This window comes from Somniosus microcephalus, chromosome 11 (genome assembly GCF_052327205.1).
Source record: "Somniosus microcephalus isolate GS21.2 chromosome 11, FLI_Smic_1.0, whole genome shotgun sequence".
NCBI lineage: Eukaryota > Metazoa > Chordata > Chondrichthyes > Squaliformes > Somniosidae > Somniosus > Somniosus microcephalus.
The window spans coordinates 209693344-209707575 of NC_140997.1; the positions used below are offsets into that span (position 1 = coordinate 209693344).

Consider the following 14232-nt stretch of genomic DNA (forward strand, 5'->3'; position numbering starts at 1 on the left):
GGGCAATTAAGGATATGTAAAGCAGCAATATGTTCCAGTGCCAGTAATCTCTGGGTGTGCCCATAATATACAGATTGCATAAATAATAATCTTACAGTAGTAGCATATCCCAAAAAAACCAATGGAATTTATTAGACGCATATTTCTAAAAACAGCATGACCTCCACAGCTGGATGGCTTTTAAAATGATGGAGCCAAGAACCTGATTTAAGGAAGAGATAAATATCTAAAAAGCCGCTTCTTTCTGATTTCTAGGAAATTATTAATGAAAATGTTCATCTGTCCTATTTTTGTTCTTTACTAATCTGGCATATCTGGAATCTGCAGCTTACCTAGCAAATTTAATGTCCACTTTTTGGCTCGCTGATTTAATTCTGAGTTGAATATATGCGAGTGCTGCAGCCAGACCATCTGGCAAGTAGTAACTAGGTTTATAAGCGACTGCTCTGCCAAATTAGATTTTATTTTTTTCTCTTTTGAAGATGACTTACAAGGCTAACCCAATGAGATAATTACATTGAAACCCTGGAATCTAAAATACATAAGGGTGATTTCCCAGGGAAATGGTAGCCAAAGGGGTTATTCTGGTCTTATGATAAAAACCTTCTCTTGTGGGCAAGCAAATCTGTCACACAAAGGCAACATTTCATGGTATGTCACCCTAACCATTAAAACAACTCAAGATATTTTCTTTTAGGCATACTGTTGATCCAGGTCAGTCCTGAGGAATTAAACATTTTCCACTTTTTGCAACCAGTGATAGTACTGAGTACTTTGAGGTCTGGTACAGCATGGCCTGGGAGCAGAGGGTTAGTTGTACTCTGCTCAACAATGTAGTTTAACAATTGCCTAAAAAAAGCATCTTTTATTGCAGCAGGGTAAGTTCCTATTCTTCACACCAGCCATCCTTATAGCCTCTCCACATGACCATGGTGATTTTGTACAGTTTTGAGCCTGCTGGAAACCTGCTCTAACTCATTTCACATAAGTGACTTACAGTGCACCAAGAGAGCATTCTTCATCTCATCAGTCTGGGCTGAATTCAACCCAGGAAAAAGGGCAGTGAGATAAACCACTGGCTGCTCTAATTATACTTGGGTGTCAGTATTAAATACGAGTTGAAGTGCTGAAATGGACTAAGAGTCAACTGTGGCGGAGGCCACAAAGGGACAATAACACAATGTGTACCCAATGCTGTTATATGTACCTAACACAATTCACTTTGTATAGCAATGCCGTGGTATGTACATGCTGGGTTGGGTTATTGGTGCAGGGCCCTTTAAGAGTGTCGGGTTACGTGATGACTCATCAGCCCCTGCTTGTAACCCTGCACGCGGCTGAGGTTCACCAGTCCATGTGGAGATGTGATAAAAGCAGGACACGTTTTGTCCTTTACCAAAAGAAAGTCTCAGCCTGTTGATTTCTGTCGATCCCAACACAACAACATTATAATTCCGAGGAACAGCACCTCATCATTGAATTAGGCACTTTACAACCTCCCAGCCTCAACTGTTCAACAACCTCCAATCAGAATCACTGTTAAATCTCCAACTGCTTCCAGTTCTGATGAAAGGTCATCGACCTGAAATGTTAACGCTGTTTCTCTCTCCACAGATGCTGCCTGACCTGCTGCGTGTTCCTAGCATTTTCTGTTTTTATTATATATTATAATCCAGGAAATGCGTACAAGTTACCAGTGTCCTGGCCAATATTTATCCCTCAATCAACATAACAAAAACAGATTATCTGGTCATTATCACATTGCTGTTTGTGGGAACTGGCTGTGCGCAATTGGCTGCCGAGTTCTCTACATTACAACAGTGACTACACTTCAAAAGTACTTCATTGGGTATAAAGTGCTTTGGGACGTCCCGAGGTCATGAAAGGCGCTATACAAATTCAAGTCTTTCTTTTCTTTTAAAAGACAACATTGATCTTAGTATAATGTGTCTATATAGGTAACAAACTATTTATGGCAGAAATGTAGGTAATTTTCAAGGCTGCTGAACCCATCTGGCAAATGAATAGCAGCCCCATTATTGATCAGGATGGCTTCTCACTCTGGGCTGCAGACTCCTCTGCTTTGATGTGCACGCAGGTTTCCACCACCAAATCATCAGGTACACAAACCATGCATTAGCACTAGATTGTCAGCAATCAGCGCCTCACATACACACTCATCAGCCATGGCTCAGTTGGTAGCACTCCCGCCTAAGTTGTGGGTCCCACTCCAGAGACTTGAGCACAAAATCCAGGCCGATACTCCCAGCGCAGTACTGAGGAGGTGCTGCACTGTCGGACTTTAGGATGAGACGTTACACCGAGTCTGTTCTCTCAGGTGGATGTAAAAGATCCCATGGCACTATTTTGGTGCCCTGGCCAATATTTATCCCTCAATTAACATCACTAAAAAAACATATTAGCTGATCATTATCTTGCTGTTTGTGGGAGCTTGCTGTGTGCAAATTGGCTGCTGCATTTCCTACATTACAACACTTCAAAAGTACTTAATTAGCTATTAAGTGTTTGGGATGTTCTATGGTTGTGAAAGGCACTACATAAATGCAAGTCTTTCTTTTCTTTCTTTAGACTACCAGAGAACACAGATACATCCTTCAAGAGATCCACGGCATGCACATCTCACCCTGCCCCCACCTTTCCTCTCCTCTCCCTTCGGTACTTTGGTTCTGAAAGTATGGCCTTATGATTTAAACAGTACATTGTTGATTATGCAAGTGACCTCTGTGCCTCTATCAGATTTACTTTCCAGGATATTAATAGTATATTACTAGATTTGTTTTTATCCATAGTGTACAGCAAAATCCTGGAGTGCCCAACAGTGAGGCATTAGACTGAAACACAGATTTACCAACACATCTACATGGAATAAAATTTGACAGTGTTGAATAGCTGAGTATTTATATTTTTCAAGCTGATATGCACATCGTTCATTTGCTGATTGGTTCATGTTTTATTTGGTTTAATTCAGATTTAAAATTTCAGTCTACTTAAATTCTATGGTGTGGGTGTCAATTGTACTGAATAGGTAATGATGGCTAAAACAAATAAATCAAGTCGAGAACAAAACATAAATCATTGTATTCACTCCACACCGGAATAAAAAGGACATTCAAACGCAGCTTTGATATAGATTCAGACTCCACCTTCCATTCACTGTTAACGGTGAAAAACACTGAGAATCAATAATTTGTCAAGAATACAATGGCTGTCCATATTGAAATGTAAATGAATGTTCATATTACTCAAATTCAAAGATAATCTTTCTATCACAGTCGCTGTTTGAAAGCACCGCACAGTTTTCTGTCCCTAACCTAATCCTTGCAACCCGAGCATCACGACAGAGAGAAAACTACGTAAATAATCACCAAGGTACCACACACATGATACTGACCTTAAGCGAATCGTCTCTGGGGAGCCTAACTGAAGGAAAATTTATGCAGCTTTCACTTCTGTACTGAACCTCAACTGAAAGAGCATTCCTGAAAATGTTGTTGTGTGTAGCCAGTTAATAACTCCAGTACATAAATCAGATGGTGCAGTATATAGCCCAGGTCAGAATGTTAAAGCTACAGCCGCTGAAATGAGGCTTACTGCTTCTTACAAATATTTCATGAAGGTAACATGCTACTGCTCACCACAGGTAACTGAGCCCATCAGAAAGTAGAACACTGTGCACCAACTTCTAAGTAAGGACATATGGTAGTTACACGATACAGAGAAAGCACGGGAAAATTCACTGCATCAAATGTAATCCACTAGCCTCAGCCCATTTGAATTAAACTGCTACCAACAATCATGGAACAATTTCCTTGTCATTTCAGTTCAGTTTTACATATGTTCAAATATATATTTCTTTTTTTTAAATTTTTGCTTGCAACCACAAAAGAGCTAATTATTCCACTGCTCATGTATAATGACATTATCAATGCCCTGCCTCAAACTGTACTTTGTCCAGTTCCTGGAGGTCTAGTTGGAGGAGAGGAACTCATACCTCGGTCCCTAGCAGTGCAACATGACCTCATTGACAGGAAGTGGAAGCTTTAAATACACCAGAAAACCACCAGCATCAAAGCTGGCACTATAAAATTCTGCCCAATGCCTTTACAGAATGAAGATCTTCTCGGCCTCTCATTTGACCAGGGGGCTTGGGATTAAAAAGCAGAAATTGGTGGAAATACTCATCAGGTCTGTCAGCATATGTGGAGAGAGAAGCATGAATGCTACCTGACCTGCTGAGTATTTCCAGCATTTCAATGTTTATATTTCAGATTTCCAGCATCCACAGTATTTTGCCTTTTGTACCTGGGTTACTGGGATTGGTCTTCAGCTATAGGCATGCGACTGAATATTGCAGGTGTACATCTGGCACTGCTCAATGTGCTCTATTGAGCGCTACGAAGATCCTCTGAGGAGATTCCAGCCCTGCCTGGGCTTTAAAGGATATAGCAATGTTAAAGGGGCAGGTCAAATGAGAGGCCAAGAAGATCTTCATTCTGTAAAGGCATTGGGCAGAATTTTATAGTGCCAGCTTTGATGAATTGTGGCAAGTTTGCAATTCAATGAAGCTGTGATTTGCAGGCTGGTGGTTTTCAGGTGTATTTAAGGCTTCCACTTCCTGTCAATGAGGTCATGCTGCTGTGCTATGGCTTGGATGGCAGCAGCAGCCTAGGTGCCCCGGCAGGTTGACCTGGAGGTAGCTGGTAAGAGGGCAGCACCATTGTGCCAAGTGGTAGGTGGAAGATCAGTGAAAACAAGTGTGGGTATGAAGAATGGTGGTGCAGGAATAGGAGCAAGTGCTGATTTGATTGTCAGGCTCCTCTGTTTTAATTCCAGGTGGCAAGTGTGAAGGACGAATTTCACTCTGCAACCAATACAGGAGCAGCAAAAGCATTTTTACTTCAGAAAGCCAAAAATAATGTCCCTTCTTGGAGTTACCAATCTGTCCCTTAAGACAGATAGTACTGATTTGTAGCTCTGGAATCAGTAGTGGCAAGTTTTTCTGATGCAGTTTGCTGCTGAACTCATACGAACAATGACGGACAGGTAAAGACCCTCTGGTCCATCGAGCCTGTCCCACACAATTGCGATGCCTTGTGTATCACAATATATACACTCCCCACCTCACCTGAAACCATGTGATCTCCTGAAAGAGGCAGAAAACCAGATTAAAAAACTCAGGCCAATTTGGGGGGAAAAAAATCTGGGAAATTCCTCTCTAACCCATCTAGGCGATGAAAACTAGTCCAGGAGATCAATCTAGCCCTAAATTCCCTGCAGTACCTACCTTCTGTAAGAGGCAATCTCCGTCCCAGCCAGAAACAGGTCCAGCTCTTGCTTGGAGGAATTCAGCGAATCGGCATCCACCACACGGCAGCCTGTTCCAGAGGTCCACTATTCTTTGGGAAATGAGCCACCTCCTAACCAAGATCTAACCTTATACAACTTAAACTTGTGACCCCTGGTCCTCCCTAACCTACTTACTTGAAACAAACTGTCAACTGGAACAAACCTATTCCCTACATTATCTTATAAACCTCAATCAGAACACCTCTAAGTCTATGCTTCTCTAAAGTGTAGTGTCCTAACTCTTTTAGCCTATCTTGATAATGAAGATGCTTTAGACTTGGAATTAATCTAGTGGCTCGCCTGTGCACCCTCTCCAAAGCCTCAATATCACCCACCATGTGAGGAGAACAAAACTGGACACAGTATTCCAAGTGCAGCCTGACTAAACTCCACCTGGTCATATTAGAGGAAAGCTAAATGCAGCGGTCTCTGGCATTCATTTGCATGAAATTTACACTGCTTCATCCTCTTCAGGTGTAGGCATTTGCAGATACTTGGAAAACCATAGTGCAAGTGCAGTACAATTCAGGAGCAAAATGGAAGCCAAGAATTGTCTCCCATTTTTCCACTGCATAGCACCTGTTTATTGGCTGCTATATATTGGAGCAGGGCAGAGGAAATTCAGCCCCATAGTATCTTATCCACTGTACTTGGCTAAAGTTTGCTGATTGAATAGGCCAGCAGAACTAAATTATCAAAATGCAATTTTTGGGGAAAAGTCAAGTATAACATTTTTCTCCCTCCAATTATAAACTTCTGTACAATGTCTCACAAGATTGGTTGCTGCAGTGGATTAGCACACTAACTTTAATTTCTGCACCTGGATTCAGACCTTGAAGTTAATGGAAATAAATGGAGAGAATTAAACGGGGTGCCGACTCACTATCACCTGCTTTACACTATCGCACAATAGTCAAAATCATTCCCCATTGTGGGGGATAAGTAGAGCGAGCTTTACTCCACATCTAGTTGTCTCACCTGAACAATGATTAATGCTGACATTGGATGCAAAGAGTGTTTTACTTCCAACATTGATATTCCTCAATTTCACAAATGACTTATTATAGTGTACGGTGAATAATGATTACTTCATAATGCATGTTCAAATTTTCTTGAAGCTTAAAAATCTGCTAAGTTTCCTAAACTTTAAAGCAGTACTAATATCTGTCTCCTTAGGCACTAATGTTGTCATAATAAATTGTGTAGTACTAATTTATCACCATTGATTGAGGAGTTTGTCGTTTGTGAGGCTATGAAGCATGCCAAAGTGGGTACCAGCCTGCAGCATAGGTCACAGTGATACCAAATCTTCAGTCTTTTTAATTATATTTGTCCAGAACAAACAAACATTGTTTTCCACATAAAGCATTTGAGGTCTTAAAGATACCTAATCCCTACAATTCTGGATGGATCAATGGCAGAGAATGGGAATATAAGCCACACGCAGCCACATTTGGGATGGAACCCAGTTTTGCCCGAATTCCATTTTTTGGTGCAGACATTTTCTGGGGAGCTGTGGATGTCTCTTCCATCCATGGCCCTCCCATGACACATGGGGGAGGGGGTGGGGGTGGTGAAGAATGGGGTTAGTTCCCAAACTAACATAGGAATTGCACCCTTTAAGGGCCTCAGCAGAATTTACAACAACTGAGAGTTAGTGTGAGGTCTTTTGAGGCCATTTTTGCAAGGCCCCAAACCTTACCTAGACTAAAGTAATCGATGCCAGAGTCTTGCGTCTTTGGGCAACATGGCTCCTTTTCAATCAGAAGATTCACGCACTCCCTTTCTAAATCGTCGGCCTGGAAGAAGCTGGGGACAGTTTAGGCAAAATGACTGCAGACAAGCTGCACCTTACAAAGTGGCTTGGGATGGGCGCTGCTGAAGCAGCCTTGCAGATGCATGCAAGGGAATCCGTTTACGGCTGGTCCGCTCTGTTCCTCTGCTGCCAGCCGATTGGTCCCACAGAATTTTTGGCCCTCAATATTCTTCAGTTTGTGCATGAATTAGCAGTTTCTAGTAGTCAACATTTTTTCCTGAGTGTACAAGTCCTCAAGCGAGATTTTAGCCTAACCCGTCCAACGGGAACAGATCGAGTGAGGCGTTAAAATAGAAAAAAAAGACTCACTACCCTGTTCCTGCCAGAAACCCACCAACTGCCATTTTAACTCGTGAGCCCTGACTTTAGTGGCAAAAGCACTTGCCAGAAATAGGCAGGTGCCTCATTACTAAATGCAAATCAGGGTCATACGACGTGATTTGGACCTCAACGTGATTTTAACTGTCTGGGTTTGAAGTCCCGCCTAGCGGCCAACCTACGGAGTAAAACCTCGCGGGATTGGCTTCACAAACTGACCAACATGACTGGAAGCACTATTTAAAGGTGCACTCAGATAGCGTGTACTGTTGTGAGTAGTGCAATTCCAAAGGATTTCTGAGCTTGGAGATTGCTCATTTCTGATTTTATTTGTTTTACTAATCCTGAGTAAGCACTCGCTGCTTGTTATGGGTGCCATTTTTGCTTGCTTGCTTTACATGGAGGAACAGTTGGTGAAGAGGAGCAGCCAAATCAACAATCAGCATGAACAGCCGTGTGCCTGGTGGAACACAGCAGGTGAGGGGGCTTCTCGTAGGAGGCCTCACCCAGCCTACAGGGTTTATAAGCCAAGAGTCAATTTCCTGGATATTCACTTCACCAGGCAGGCTGTTGCTGATCTATAAGAACATAAGGATTAGGAGCAGGAGTAAGCCATACGGCCCTTCAAGCCTGCTCTGCCATTCAATAAGATCATGGCTGATCTTTGACCTCAATTCCACTTTCCCGCCTGATCCCCATATCCCTCGATTCCCCTAGAGTCCAAAAATCTATCTCAGATTTGAATATACTCAATGACTCAGCATCCACCGCACTTTGGTGCAGAGAATTCCAAAGATTCACAACCCAGAGTGAAGAAATTCCTCCTTATCTCAGTCTTAAATCAGGACCTCTCCCTCTGGCCTTTCCTGGGCTGTCCTTGCCCCCACTACCTGCTCACTAGTACTAAATACATTACCATGATAAAACCCTCTAACTCAGCCAGGGTGCCAAGCTCTGTGCTGGAAGTGCTGGTGCTTATGACAGTGTCTTCTCTGGAGGATATTCTCCTCAAAGGTTTTTCTTGGGGGGGGGGGGGTGCAGAGGGGAGGGGTTGGCAGCTGTGGCTGTTGAGAAAGACCTGGAGGAAATAGAAAAGGAACAATATTGAGGATGTCTGAGAGAGGCTGGGCAGTTGTAGATGGCATGCATCACAGTGCAGCTTGATGTAGTCAAGCTGGCTGAATGCACCTTTTTCTGTGTTTCATGAAGGGGTACAAGTTAAAGACACACTATTCAGATAAATCCTCAGCCTCAAAATCCCTAATACGCACAAGCTCTTGCAGGGCCACTGATTTCTAGAGCTTGCTGCCCCAGCTCAAGAGGTTGGCTGGTCCTCCCCCGGTCCTATTCCTCTCCTTGGTGTCATTAGCTGTTTCCTCTTGTGGAGAGACAGAGCCAGGGTTAATGAGTGCTTCCGACAAAGGAGTGTGTGTGCATGCTTGGGCCTTCTGCTTGCACTGCGCATGCTGAGAAATAGCGAGAGAGATGAATTATACAAGCAGAGTGGGAAGGTGCTGAATAGAAAGCAAGTGGCTGGTGTGGTGAGGAAGGAGTAATGAGAGAAGTCGCCGATTCGGCAAAGGCTTCCATGTGAGGACAGAACGTAACTAATGGTTGCTGTGAAGGAAGCGAGGAAGAGGTGAGTGTGTGTTTGGAATGAGAATGGTTTAGTGTGCTCTTGTGATGGATGGTGAACAATGTGATGGAGGGAGGGAATAGATCAGAGTGCTGGGCGAGGGAGTGAAGGACTACTGCCATGTGTTGAGAGAAATGGAGAAGCTTTACTCACCCTTTCTATTCTTGTGAAGCACTTCCTGCACTGGATCCAGATTCCTGGACCTGACAGCCTCTGCCACCACGTTCCATGCCTGGTTCACCTCATGTGTGGTAACCCTCCCACTACTACTGAGATACAGGTCTTCCTGCCTCGCACTCACCTCTTCCCAAAGCAACCCCTGGGAGGTTTCTGGAGAGTATGGGGGCTTGCCTGTGTCTCATTCTTCCCACTCCTCCTTCCAGACAGTTTCCAAACAGAATCAGGCAGAAGAGAATGCCTTGAAGAGGTAGATTCCCACTTTAAGTAGGTCTCTGGAGGGCCAGCTAGAAATTGCTTTAAAAAAGAGGCAGGTTTTCCATTCAGCCACAGATTGGGTGGCAAACCCGCCTGTCAGATTTCAACAAAACCCAGGAGTTAAAATACTTGAATTTTCTATGAGTGCGTTTCGCACTCACCCTGACCCCCACCGCACCCGCCAGCCCGAAACACACCTGGGGCTAAAATCAATTCCTCATGTCAATTCTCATGGAGTTCTACTAAACATTTTAAGAGCTCAGTGAAAACTTTCACAAACCTACATTGCTGGCAAACTGAAAATATGTACACTTCAGAATGGCAGCAAATTGAGGTTCAGAGTTCTTCGCTAATAGCGATCTAATACAAATAAATAGCAACTGTGCACCTGAAACATCTTAACCTGTTCTGTCTTTTACAGTGACCTACTGCGTATTTCTAACAACTTCTGTTTTTAATTCAGATCTCCAGCATTTGCAGGTTTGGTTTTCTTTTTAGTAAATAAGCAGGGTTAAGCTTGAAATAAACTCAGAGCTGTCTGCTTTTCTTGAAGATGCTCATCTGGATACAGAAGATGGTGTGTCGTTTTATTAAAGTTCAGTGAAACTAGTGTACCACTCAAAATACAAATTGTAAGAGATAATATATTCTAACTAGAGGAGACCAGCTAACCCTAACTGAACCCCATTCAGTACTTTCATCTGCATCGCCGTTCTGTCTTTTCAAATCCTCTTTGTCTCCATTTACAGTCAGAAAGCAGGGTCGCGTGATACCCATGAGCTGAAGAAAGTCAGTGAGATTGACAGGTGGGCAGTGGGAGAAATGTTCTTACACATTGTATTATCATAGAATCATAGATTCATAGAATGATGCAGCACAGGAGGCGGCCATTTGGTCCATTGTGCCTGTGCCAGCTCTTTGAAAGAGCTATCCAATTAGTCCCACTCCCCTGCTCATTCACTCATGGTCCTGAAAATGTTCCCCCTTTTAGTATTCATCGAATTCCCTTTTTGAAAGTTTTATTGAATCTGCTTCCACCACTCTTTCAGGCAGTGCATTCCAGATCATAACAACTTGATCCACAACAAATGTTTCTGAAGATTCAGAAGTGCATAAGAGAACAGTCAAAATCATTTTTCTTTAAATTCTAACAGTGTGCATAACTGAAAGTAGTGGATTTAGTCTGATCGTGATAGGCATAAAATAACAGTGCGTAAGCTGTCTGTATCGTTTCCGCCAGTAAAATAATCAAGTGGTGCCTCGCATATGCGTCCAGTGCTGCCTCAAAGCTTGACTTGCCCTTTTCTAGTTCCCCCATGCTGCCAACCCAGCCAGAAAAGTACCTTTCACCCAGAAATGCAGGTGTTTGATTTACTGTCTGCAGGCAGAATGCTGTCAGCTTATCTGTAGCCTGTGGCCATTCCATCTGGTCATCATAGAGCAGGCAGCTGCTTTGTCTTCTTACCAAGCCCAGCGTACCTTCAGAAGTCACTTAATGCAAATCTCCCATTTGCACACAATGAAATGGAACCCTGGAAAGTCTCAACGTCATCAAGTTGTTCCGCCAAGTATATTGTGAGTGACAGCTGAGCCTCTTGGCATAACCTCGCTCGTGTTTCACTGGGGGAAAAGAAACAGCAGCAGCACTCTGACTGCTCACAAGCTAATGCACCAATCGCATACCTGAGTAAAGTTACAGGATAGCATTTGACTGGCCATCTGTTCTTACTGCTGAGGAGTGAGCTGTTCTGTGTAATGGCACCTGTAACTGTACAGCTACAAAAATAATATGTTACTTATTTCAAAATTTTGTACACAGAATTTCAGAATGTTTTCCTTTTTTTTGGAAATGTCAAATTTCCATCTACTATACTAGGAAATGGTGACTTCATATACAGTATTCCTTTCTGCTGGGGCAATAGGTGTTTCTATTGTAAAGCATGAATATTGCAGGCAACTGCAGGGACCTACATTTAATAAAAGTTATTTTTTGAACATTGCTCAAAATTGCGATTTTATCATTTGTGTGTTAACTTGAAATGATTGGACTTCATGCGAGACTCAGGGTCGCTACTGAACATGGGGTTCGGGTTGGCTTTTCCTCTTGGATCCATTTTAGAGAAACGCAAATGCAAGCTGAATGATTTGGGTTTTAGTTTATCGGCATACAATATCAAATGTTTATCACAATCAAAGTTTTCTTTGATGAATTTGTGCTTTTTCTCATTCTGAACACCACCAAATATCAGTAGGCATACTACACTAAACAAACTCTGTTTACAAATATCAGTACAAAACATGAGCAGCACTCCTTGCAAAGTAAACATCAATCTTTTTTTCTTTCAACCTTCTGCCTTTGACCTGGACAGCCCTGCATGCATTCTATTAATCTCAGGGGCTTAATGCAAACTTTGAAACCCCCACATCTTGCTCATTAAGCTAATTGCTGCAATTTTGCATAATTTACTATAAATAAGTTGGCAACAGATTGCAGGAAATGGAGAGCTGGAACTTCTTTAAAAAAAATTCATTCACAGGATGTGGGCATCGCTTAGAAGGCCAGCATTTATTGCCCATCCCTAATTGCCCGCGAGGTGGTGGTGGTGGTGGGCCAGGGCCACCTTCTTGAACTGCTGCAATCCAGGTGGTGAAGGTACTCCCACAGTGCTGTTAGGTAGGTGTATTGATTTCTTTGTGGGTTCAATGACGAGACATTTATGAAAGAGAATGTCTTTTAATCTAAAGTCTGTTCAACTCTTTATACAGCATTTGCAGGAGACATCATGCTAGTGATGCATCTAGAACGAAACTGAAACTAAACTCCTCTGCTTGTCTCTCACATGACCTCTGCTGGTCAGGCATAAGTAATCAATACATGCAAACATGCTGGTACGGCATCATAATCAAACAGGCAAATAACATCACTATTTGCTGATACCATTACAGTAGGGAGTTCCAGGATTTTGACCCAGTGACAATGAAGGAACAGGGATATATTTTCAAGTCAGGATGGTGTGCGACTTGGAGGGGAACTTGGGGGTGGTGGTGTTCCCATGCGCCTGCTGCCCTTGTCCTTCTAGGTGGTGGAGGTCACGGGTTTGGGAGGTGCTGTCGAAGAAGCCTTGGCGAGTTGCTGCAGTGCCTCTTGCAGATGGTACACATTGCAGTCATGGTACGCCGATGGTGGAGGGAGTGAATGTTTAAGGTGGTGGGTGCTTTGTCCTGGATGGTGTCGAGCTTCTTGAGTGTTGTTGGAGCTGGACTCGTCCAGGAACTGCCCATAGGGCTGGAACATTGCTTATTTCAAAAATGCTTCCGATGGCTATCGTGCTTGACTGTACAACATTGAAGTGTGTGAAACCATCTCTTTGGCTTTGGATAAAATGTAGCTTGTAGCCAAACTCCCAAAGGCCCTTTTTCAAGTTGGCTGATGATGCCACTGTTTTGTAACACTGACACTGAAAGAAGAGATTACATCAGTAATTTTGCTCTGGACACCTGGAATGGGTTTAGTCTTAAACAGAATGTTATTGACAAGATATATAGTAGATATACAGTCGTAAATCTCCTAGTAAGTTTAATTGCCAGATGTGATTTAGTGCTTTGGCTATTAATGATTTCAATTACTGTTTGGCTGTTTGCCCATAAATGCTTTTGTTAGCACTATGACTGCTGTTACTATGGAAAATAAGGGCCCGGACTTGAATGGAAAGTTTTGGCACAACTAGTGTAAGAATGGGGCTCCACTGTCTTTCCCAAGGAAATTTGCGCGTAACCGGTTTTACGCTGACACGTCAGAGATACATCTGTTGAAATTCTCTACTGCTCATTAACATAGCTCCGTCCCTCAGGCAAAAGCCCAGCTCATGCAAGTTCCCTGGCATAGATCTACGCCCCAAAATTTAGGCAGCACATGGCCTGAAGTCACCTGATATCAGCGTAACCAAGGTTTCTGGGGTTTGGTAGCCATTTCCGTAAATTTTTCTCACCGAGGCCTGCAGTATACTTAACAAAAGTGCTGTCAGTCTCAGTGCATTCTTTGTACTCGCAGCCCCCACACACGTTCAGAAGGTCTAAGCGACTGGAATGGCCTGCTCAACAGGCATACCCCTGTTCTGAATAGTAATGGAAGATGAAGAGGAGCAGCAGCGAAAGAGGCTCTGAGAGTGAGGCACCGTGACAGAAGATGCCAACTGACTGAAATCACCAGCGCAGCAACGCAATGACCAGGAAATTCCACAGAGCCACTCACGCTCCACTGGCATTACTTCGCCGGATATGCAGCCTAAACTCCATTTACACACAAACGGGGTTTCCGCCAGACCCTCGGTGAGGTAACGCCGGCAGAGATGGAGCAGTTGCAATGAATTTCCTGGCCACCATCATTCAAACGTGTAACTACATCTGGTAGTGATGTTAACCTCAGATGGTAATTCTGAATAATTTAGGCTTTAACATGTTAACAATGGCTTTTTAAGACGAGTGTTAGATGTGGCCTAAATTGACACCATGATGAAAGTGTGTAGATCAATGTTTGTTACTGGACATGGCAATGGAACCATTGCTTTTTTAGTTGCAGGTAGAAATGAGAGGCGAAACCAGAAATATGTTCCTCTCCAGTAGGCCTGGTGGTAAAATATCAGGGATCTGAACTGGACAA

At 43.1% G+C, this 14232-nt stretch overlaps 1 protein-coding gene across 14 annotated transcripts in view; it reads right to left on the bottom strand.

The window, feature by feature from the left end:
• Nucleotides 1–14232, bottom strand: part of atp2b2 (ATPase plasma membrane Ca2+ transporting 2) — a 784580-nt gene that overhangs the window by 436216 nt on the left and 334132 nt on the right. Inside the window, exon 1 of one of the 14 annotated variants that reach the window (XM_086001791.1) lies at nucleotides 3413–4013. The exons of the other annotated variants lie outside the window; for them this stretch is intronic. The gene's annotated coding sequence lies outside the window, so the exon portion shown is untranslated. Of the gene's footprint in view, nucleotides 1–3412; nucleotides 4014–14232 lie in introns of those variants that run through there. 14 annotated transcript variants of the gene reach the window in all.